Below are 9,121 nucleotides of genomic sequence, written 5' to 3' on the forward strand. Positions count from 1 at the left end.
TCTTGAGCGTGTTGATGAGCCAAAGGTTGGCCTCCCAGTAATAAGGGAATAAGGATTACACTGTCATACCATAATCCATAATAAGGATTACGACTGTCATACTGACAGTCATACTGTGACTGTCAGTGACGTATTGGCATCTTTGGCCCACAGTGACACTGTTTGCATTTGCAAATCTACCAAGAGTGATTGAGCTTCAGCCAGAATTTACCTCTGTTAGTTTTACTCACATAGAAGTTATTGATTTAGTCTAATAAAGTTAGCCTAGGCTCCCCCTAAAATCTGTGTTGGGGCACCAGATTGTGATTCATCTCATTCTAAGATAGGCATCTAGAATGAATCACTTCTGCATGTTCCTCCAAATCTTCAGGGGATGCCTAGAAAAATAGCATGGACTAGGTGTTTACAAATGCATAAAGTCAGATGAGATGAATATCAAGAAGTATGCTTTTTTAAAACAAAGTTCTATCAGTTTTCCTGCTGATATTGTTGTTACAACAATAACAGCAAAGCAGATTCATCAAACTACCTACTTAGCATTCGTGTCAATGCTCCTGGCAAAGTGGAAGTCATCAAGTTCAGCTTTGTTGCTGGCACTATGTATCTTTGGCGCCACACTTCTAAGAGCACATGGGGATTCTCTTAGCTTCAAGGATGAGAGCCTTTGTTTTCTGAGCTCATTTCAGAATGTACTGTGAAGTTTTGAGTAGTCACAGTGTGCAATACAGCAATAGCTGAGTACTTTTAGGTGATGGGTTTGTTACAATTCATAGCACCAAGTTCCAACTGGGAAAATGTGACAAATAGTACTACTCATGGAAGCATATCTACATGTGCAATGAAATATTTAAAAGATCAAGCCTTTGATCCTGATTTTGAAAATCTTCCAGCTGGAACCACTTCCCACCATGCCTCCAGCATTGCATGAATTCAGCAGGACGCACTCCTTTCTCAGATGTGGTGTTTTGAAGGAGTGCAATTGAATGGGAGATGCTTAAATAGAAGCCACTGGTATTTATAGAAAACTAGGAACGAATTCAAGTATACTGAAGGCATGATTGACTATATTGTATCATCATGCAGTGACAGATAAAAATAGAAATGGCAATACATAGACTATCCTCCCTAATAGTCAAACTGGTAATGAGTAACACGGCCAAATGAATATTGGTTAGCACAGCCTTTCTTTCATGCCATACTTCAGAAACCTTCTTGGCACTCTTCTTAAAACAGAAGCCACCAAAGCATAAAGATTTAATTTGCATGCATTTGAAATGACTATATTATTCATAAGTTAAAGGTTCAAATAACTTAATATTAGTTGCCTTAAGCAACTGTCTGTAAAAAGTATGTCTACCTGTGTTCTACAGAGTGTACACTGTTGAAAACAGATACATATAACCTAGAAAGTTTAGGGAACCTTACCTTTGTTATTTGAGAAACCAGGTTGTTTTAGGACCAAAAGCCTGAATGTATTTGTCAAAGACAAAAAAGTGAACAAACAAACAAAACCAAAATAAAAATAAGAACTGTAAAGCATTAAGAGCCTTCAGATAAAGATGTTAACCAACTCTTCTGGAAATCATAATGTAATGCAATGTCACAGATCATCAGATCATACATGTTTAATATCTTACAGCCTGCTGTTAGCTACAGAAAGAACTTTGGTCTTGTGTGAGTACCCTTCTGAGAGCTGACTGATCAGACTTCAGTACTATGCAGTGCTGCTGTACCACGTCTTTGCTTCCCTATCCTGCAGCTCAGGCCAGTGTGGCTCTGTAATGATGCTGTTTTTTAAGTACACAGAGAAAGAATTTCTGTGCTGGGTAATTGGTGTCTTGTATTCTTTATTATAATAGCTATGTGAAACCTTATGAGGCCTTAAGTATGAGCAGTACTGTCAGAGCACATGCAATGGAAAACAGCTACAAATTAGATGAAGTGATGAAGGTTTCTTAGCGTGTAAAATCACAAATTGATCTGTTCTCCAACTTCATGGCTCTTTATTTCTAAGGTAAATAATCTGCAACAAGGCTGTAGAGACTTGTGCACAAATTTTAAGCAAAGATACAGCTGTAGCAAAAACTAGTGCCTTCCCTTAAAACAAAGGGCAATTAAATAGTAGTGCAATGACATTCTTGTGACAATAATCTTTAACCTCTTGCCCAAAACAAGTAAGGAGGCTCTGGTTGTTCACTTTCTTTTTCAAACATAGAGTTGAGAAAACTGCGTATTCCTGATTAAGAAGGAAAAGAATAGTAATAATAAGTAATCCCTGGGTTCCAAGGAGCAACTCACAATCTTAACATTAAGATGTAATCTGCTGATGATGATGTAATAATTTCCTTCTCTGCACATCTGAGAGTGGATATGCGATACTACAGTTGACATGCCTGGTCTTGAATTTTTAGTTCCAGGTGTAAGAGCTCAATGCAAATATAACCCTCTAGAAGGAAAAAAAAAAAAAAAAAAAAAAAAGAAAAAGAAAAAGAAAAAGAAAAAGAAAAAGAAAAAGGAGAAAGGACTACCATACATGTCATTCTGGGAGAGGCAGGGCATAATTCAACAGCAAGGCAATAGAAAGTGAGGCATTACCCCACTCAGGATTAGGCTCTAGGGGTCACGTGGGAGTTGGCAGATACAAATAACAAGCTTGAAACAATTGTCTTGAGAGCCGGTTAAAGGCTCCCGCAGTTAAAGTTGAAGGCAGGGGAGAGGCCCACAAGTAAGAAAAGTAGAATAACTGCAACAACAGAATGATAAATCTAATCTTGCACAAAAACACTAATAACTCATCTGAGTTCTGGACATGAAATCCACACGCTAATGTTAAGCACTACACAGACTGTGGGAAGCTCTCTAAGCAGCAGGTCTAGAATACTCCCCAGGACAAAATTGCTGCTAGGCTTTTCCATGGAATACATGCCAGCTCCCCTTGCACACAGTAGTCAGAATGGGATTCAGTCAGTGTTAGAATTAACATTTATGCATATAGAGGTGTCAATAAAAAAATAAAAATCCAAGCATGCTGCTTGGCAAGTGTGGAAACATCTCTTTGAGGCACTGACATAGTAGCCTAGTGTCTTTCCAAATCCGGACTACAAACAACTTTCTAGTGTATCTCAAAATGACTGATATGCCACAGTACACACAGCCAGATTTTGCAGGCTGATATCTAGGGTAATCCCAGACAGATCAATCATGCATGCAAAGCAAGTCTGATGTGTCAGATTCACAGCATATGCAAAACTGTTTTCTGTACATGCTCAGAGAAGTTGCACAGTAAATACCAGTGTAGTTTCAGACCTCTTAGATAGATGTGCATGCTCATCTGCTCATACAATTAAATCTGACTTGTCCCAATACAGTGCATCCTGGGCAACCAGAAAGACAACTGCGATAACAGAAATACTAGAAAATCTGTTACATTTATGCTCTTTAAGTGATAAGTTGTGTTGACCATACAATGGATCCTGTCTTAAACAGGATATTCCACACTACATGGAATCTTCAGCACTTTCTGATGCTTTTTTTGTTACCATGTCATGGTGTGAACCCCCAGGAGGTTGAAGAGGTCATCATCAGTATAATGCAAGTGGTTTGGTGGACAGGAGACAGTGTGATTACTTTATATATAATAGATTACAACAGTAGCGCTAATGCCCTCATCTTTGCCAACACTGAAGTGTTAGGACACAGTATCACTAACTCCCAGATACAATCATTGAGGCACTGATCCTGCTCCCTCCATCTCTCCCTCCCCCTCACGGTTTCTTCCTGGAAGCACATTTAGAATCATATCAATAGAAGTTGAGGGAGTTCCTCTGCAGGTCACTCATTCAACCTCTAGCAATTTTTAAAGCTAGACAAGGTTGTTCAGGACCTTGTCCAGTCCAGTTTTGAGTATGTCTATGGTTGGAAATTCCACAGCCCTTCTGGGAGCCCAGACCACTGCTCAGCCAGTCTCACACTGAAAATTTTCTTTCTTACACGCAGTTGGAATTTCTCTGGGTGCAACTTCTGATTTTTATCTCTTTTCCTCTTGTTGTGCATCTCAGGGAGAAGCCTGATGCTATCCTTTCTATAATTCCCCTGAGAAACTGGATGCTGTAATTAGGTCCTGCTGCAGTCAATCTCACTTCCTCTTCTTCTCCTTGTACACCACATGCTCCAGCATGTCTCTCTTGACATTCATGAGGCTCTTACTGGCCCATTCTTCCAGCTTATCAAGGCCGCTCTGAATGGCAGCTGCAGTCTGCAATATGTCAACTGATCTCCATAGTCTGATGTTGAGATCTGTCACATACTTACTGAGGGTGCATTCTACCCCACCCTCAAAGTCAATGATGAACTTATGAAATGGGGCTTACCCCAGTATTGACCCTTAATTCTTCCTAAGAGGGCATCATTCAGACTTCAAACTGAAGATACACTTCAAGCCTGGTGATACAGGAATTTTTTCCCAGTTGGTAGTCCACCATCCATATCTCCCCAGTTATAAGGTTACTGAGGGAGATCCTATCAAAAACCTTAACAAAATCAAACTTGAATGACAGCTTCTGTTCTCCCCCCATTTGTTAAACCAGAAGTCAGTGAAGCTGGGCCAGATATAACTGAACTTTAAGACATGACATTTGCCTGTTTTCAGTAATTGGTGGCGTTCTCCAAAATACCACAAATATAAGAAATGAGCACACAGTAGTAGAGGCCAGCTCCCTCAGTGTTCAAGTGTGTGTGATGCAGTGGACTTCATGTGGATCCTAGCTTCCCTTTCTACCCAAACTCCACTGCCAGCCACAGAAGCTTGTGAGATGCAGAAGAGTTTTCTCCCAGTAAAGGCCAAGACAAAAGAGGCATTGAGTATCTCAGCCTTTTCCTTGCCCTACACCACTACGTCAACTACTCAGTTCTGCAGCAGGCACACATTTTTCTTCACCTGATGTTCCCGTAGAAGCTCTTTTTGTTGCACCTCGATTTTACTTCTGATTCTACTCCAGACCAGCTTTGGCTTCCCAGCTTTCACTCCTTCACTAAAATACTGACTACCCTCTGCATAATGTGATGGAATCACATCTCAGTGTGGTTTAGTTACAAATCCTCTATTTACTGAAGGCTTTCTAGGAATGTTATTTAAGACAAGTGGCTGTTTTTCATCTGTAGCTCTTTTGAAAATTGCAAGCATATAGGTGCTGTTCAAACATTTATTTAGTCAGTGCCATGGAAAGTACCACTGTTCCAAACAATTCTTTCTTCATTTTTTTCTTTGCTTTTAGTGGGTTTGCTTCCAGTAACCTCAAATTCAGTACAGAAGAAAAGGAAGCTTAGATTTGGGAGAGCTGGTAGCAGTGGTGGAACTAGATGATCTTTAAGGTCCTTTCCAATGCAAATCATTTTATGATTCTAAGCGTACACATATACATCTGATAGGAGGAATCAAACAGTTCAATACCTTCATTATGCAGTTTTGAATACTAATCCGTCTCTCCATAGTTTTCTTTAATATTCTGTAGTATTTCAGCTCTGCCTAAGCAGCTTTGCATGATTACCATTAAAAAAAAAAAAAACAAAAAAAAGAAAAAAAGCAAACAAAAAAAAAAAACCCACAACAAAAACACTGCCCCTTAATGAAAGAGTTCCTTCCTATTATTCAGATGTGGACTTCCTGCCCCATCCTCTAAAGCAAAACATACCGTACTTCAGTAACATGGTTGATAATCTGACAGTTGCCTTTAAGGCTGACAACATTTTCTTTATAATCCCTTTTCTGGTTTATAAATTTGTCGATTTTTAGTGCTGAGCTTTTGCATTTATTCCCTGCTTTTGGAAAAATCTGAAGTGGTCTGGGTATGACAGATGGGTGCCTCTTATTACGGCAAACTCCTCTATCACAAATGAGATGTTACTTTTAACCACTGATTTGTCTAATTACTCAAAAAACTGCAGGCTTGTTTGGATTTCCAGCTGTGTCTCACAGGCATGTAAAATAGAAGGTTTCAAATCAAGGTTCAGCTGATGAAAGATTTCCCAAGAAAAGTGTCATTGCCCCTTTCCCAAGTCTCCTGTTCCTTTTTGTAACATAGGAAGCAGGGTTCACTGGCCACAGATCTGCCTCTCTGGATCCTCTCCTGGTGAGCAGGAAAGCCGCAGGTGATGAAAAGAGTAGGAACTGCTCTCTCTAGTAACATTCCATACGTGTGCTAGGACTGAGGCATGTTCTCCACACCAGGGTACCTGAATCATCCTTCTTCTATATGTTTATGTCATCTGGAACCCCAAGAAACTTTCAAATGTTGCCTTCCTGGCAGAAAAGCCAAGGGCCTGTGCCATTCTGGCAACACCAAGCTTCTTCTTCCAGCTCTTTGTGTTCCTGCTGGAATATTTCCTCCCCCAAGGAAGGAAACATGGCAGGGTAGGGGCTGTTAAGAACTTTCACCATGACCACTGCAGCAACACATATCTCTTAAAAGTGCTATTTTATATTCAACTTCAAATATTACTCTTACACCCTGAGAATACTTGATTGAAATGACTGAGGTGTGTTGCTACTCCATGAGACGTTTTCCTATTACAAATAGGCATATAGAGCTGCTTACCCATACATCATCACCCAGCTACAGTATAGGGATTCTTCACTTCTTTCATCACAGATGTACTCTTCACAGCCTCATCAGTTTCGTTCCTCCCTCCAACTCCTCCAATGTGATTGACATAGCACAGGAGTTGGTGTGTGGGAGCATTAGGCTTACACACAGCTGATTAAAGCAAGGACTGATGAGGAAAGACCAGGCTCTGTAGGCAGTATAAGAACAGCATGGCAGATTTAAGCAGCTGGAGGAACAAACTGATGTGGTGGGGAGAGGTTTCTACTGCCACCACCGCCATGAATGAGAAGGAATGAGGGGCAACTTTACCCTCTTGAAAACACTTGTTTTGTAAGTGTCTCCATGGGCCCTGTGCTGCAATGCGTGCTGCTCCTGTAACGTTTGCCCAAATATTTGAATTATAGATTCAATGGTGACAACTGGAGAATGAGAGTGATAAAGGAGTAACACCTCAAGCATGATGAAGAGAGAGAGGAATGGAGACAAAAGGAGTTATGGCAGTGCTGAATTAGTTAATACTCAAGCAATATGTTCTCCAGCAGAGGCTGGTGAGGTATAGGATACAAAGCCAAAACACTCCTCTCAGTGTTGAATTTAATGCTACAGCCACACCTGGGCTGGACTCTGTGTGACAAATCTTTTTCCAGCCTCTCCCTTTGGTGTAAGAGTGTTCCAGCTGTTACCAATTAAACAGCTTTTCAGATCTCTAAACAGGGCCTAGCTATAATATCTGCTTCATTTGCCACCATGCAGTCTTTTCTTACAGAATCAGAATGGTTTGAGTTGAAAGGGAACTTAAAGCCCACTCAGATCCAAACCCCAGCCATGGGCAGGGCTGCCCTGGGCCCCACCCAACCTGGCCTTGAATGCCTCCAGAGATGGGGCATCCACAACTTCCCTGGGCAGCTTGTGCCAGTGTCTTGGCTCCTTCTCCTTCTCTGGTTTAATTTTTTTTTGATAGTTTTATCTCTTTGCAGTCTTCTACACTGGTCTTGGGCTGGTTTCCCTCAGTCAGACTTGTTCAAATTTGCACTCCAAAGAAAGCACTGCCGTCTCAACAACTCTTAACATTTGTTGGAAATATTCAGTGTTCTTAAAACTGTGGCTTCTGAAAGATGATGATTAGATGTTCACTTCAGCTTTTATTCATGAAAAAGAGTTTGCTTTGGGATTTGGAGAAAAGTTTGAAAATATGGAAGTTGAAAATTCCAGACTGTAAAACCAAGTAACATACAACATATTATTTCAAGAGACTATTTTCAAACACCAATCTTTTATTAGTCTCATAATTTTTTACCAGAGGCTTGTCTGCAGATTCTAGTTTCCATTGCACAGGAGGGGGACAGAAGGAGACAACCCCAAAGTATCCATTCTCCTCTGACAGGTTATCCTGATGGATGGGCCCATGCCTCAACATTTCTGCACCGCTTACAGGTAAGCAGAAATGCCATTTTCTTTCTCTTTGGAGCTAACACATATTATGACTAGACTTGAACCCTACGAGTAACCTGGCTGGGCAACAACAGGATGCTACTTTACCGAATATTTCTCCTTTTTTAAAAAACAGAACAAATAACCAAAATGATAATCATAGAATCATAGAACTGCTTGTTGGGAGAGACCTCAAAGATCATCTACTTCCAACCTCCCAGCTGTGGGCAGGACTGCCCCCCACCTGCTCAGGCTGTCCGGAGTCTTATCCAACCTGGTCCTGAGCACCTTTGGGGATGGAGCATCCATCACTCATCAGGGCAGCTATGCCAGTGCCTCACCACACTCTCTGTGAAAACTTCTCCCTGACATCTAATCTAAATCTTCTCTCCTTTAGTTTTAAACCATTCCCCCTTGTCCTATCACATCTACTCATGTAAAAAGCTGATTTCCTTCCTGTTTATAACCTCTGTTTAAATACTGGAAGGCTGCAATGAGGTCTCTCTGCAGCCCTCTCTTCTCCAGACTGCCCAAGCCCAGTCTGTCTGTAGGAGAGGTGCTCCAGCCCTCTGATCACCTTTGTGTCCTCCTCTGGGCCCTCTCCAACAGCTCCACATCTTTCCTGAGTTGGGGGGTCCCAGACCTGGATGCGGTCCTCCAGAAGGGACCTTACAACTCTAAGAAAAACCTAGCTTACTTCAGGAAATTCCAGCAGCCCTCTTCCATCCCTATGGAGGATGAGGATGGCCCACCGTGACGGGATCAAGGCCTCATTCACACCAAACACCCACACCTTCACACCTCTCAGCTCCAGACACGCACCGCAGGGCTGACAGCAGCGGACACTGCCCATACCGCACTCGCACAGCCCCCGACGTGCCCCCGGACACCTACAGCCCTCACAGAGGAGTCGAGGGACCCCGACCCACGCCCCCTCAGCGGCCGCCCGAGAGGCCCGGAGCGCGGCGGCGAGGTCTGCCCCGGCGGCACCCCGTCCCCTATAGGGCCCGTCCCCCACCCCCAGCCCCGGGCGGCGGAAGTGTGTGTAGGGGGCAGTATAGGAATTTCCTGTGACGTCCCGGCCCGGA

This window comes from Tetrao urogallus, assembly GCF_951394365.1.
Source record: "Tetrao urogallus genome assembly, chromosome: 2".
NCBI classification, from domain to species: domain Eukaryota; kingdom Metazoa; phylum Chordata; class Aves; order Galliformes; family Phasianidae; genus Tetrao; species Tetrao urogallus.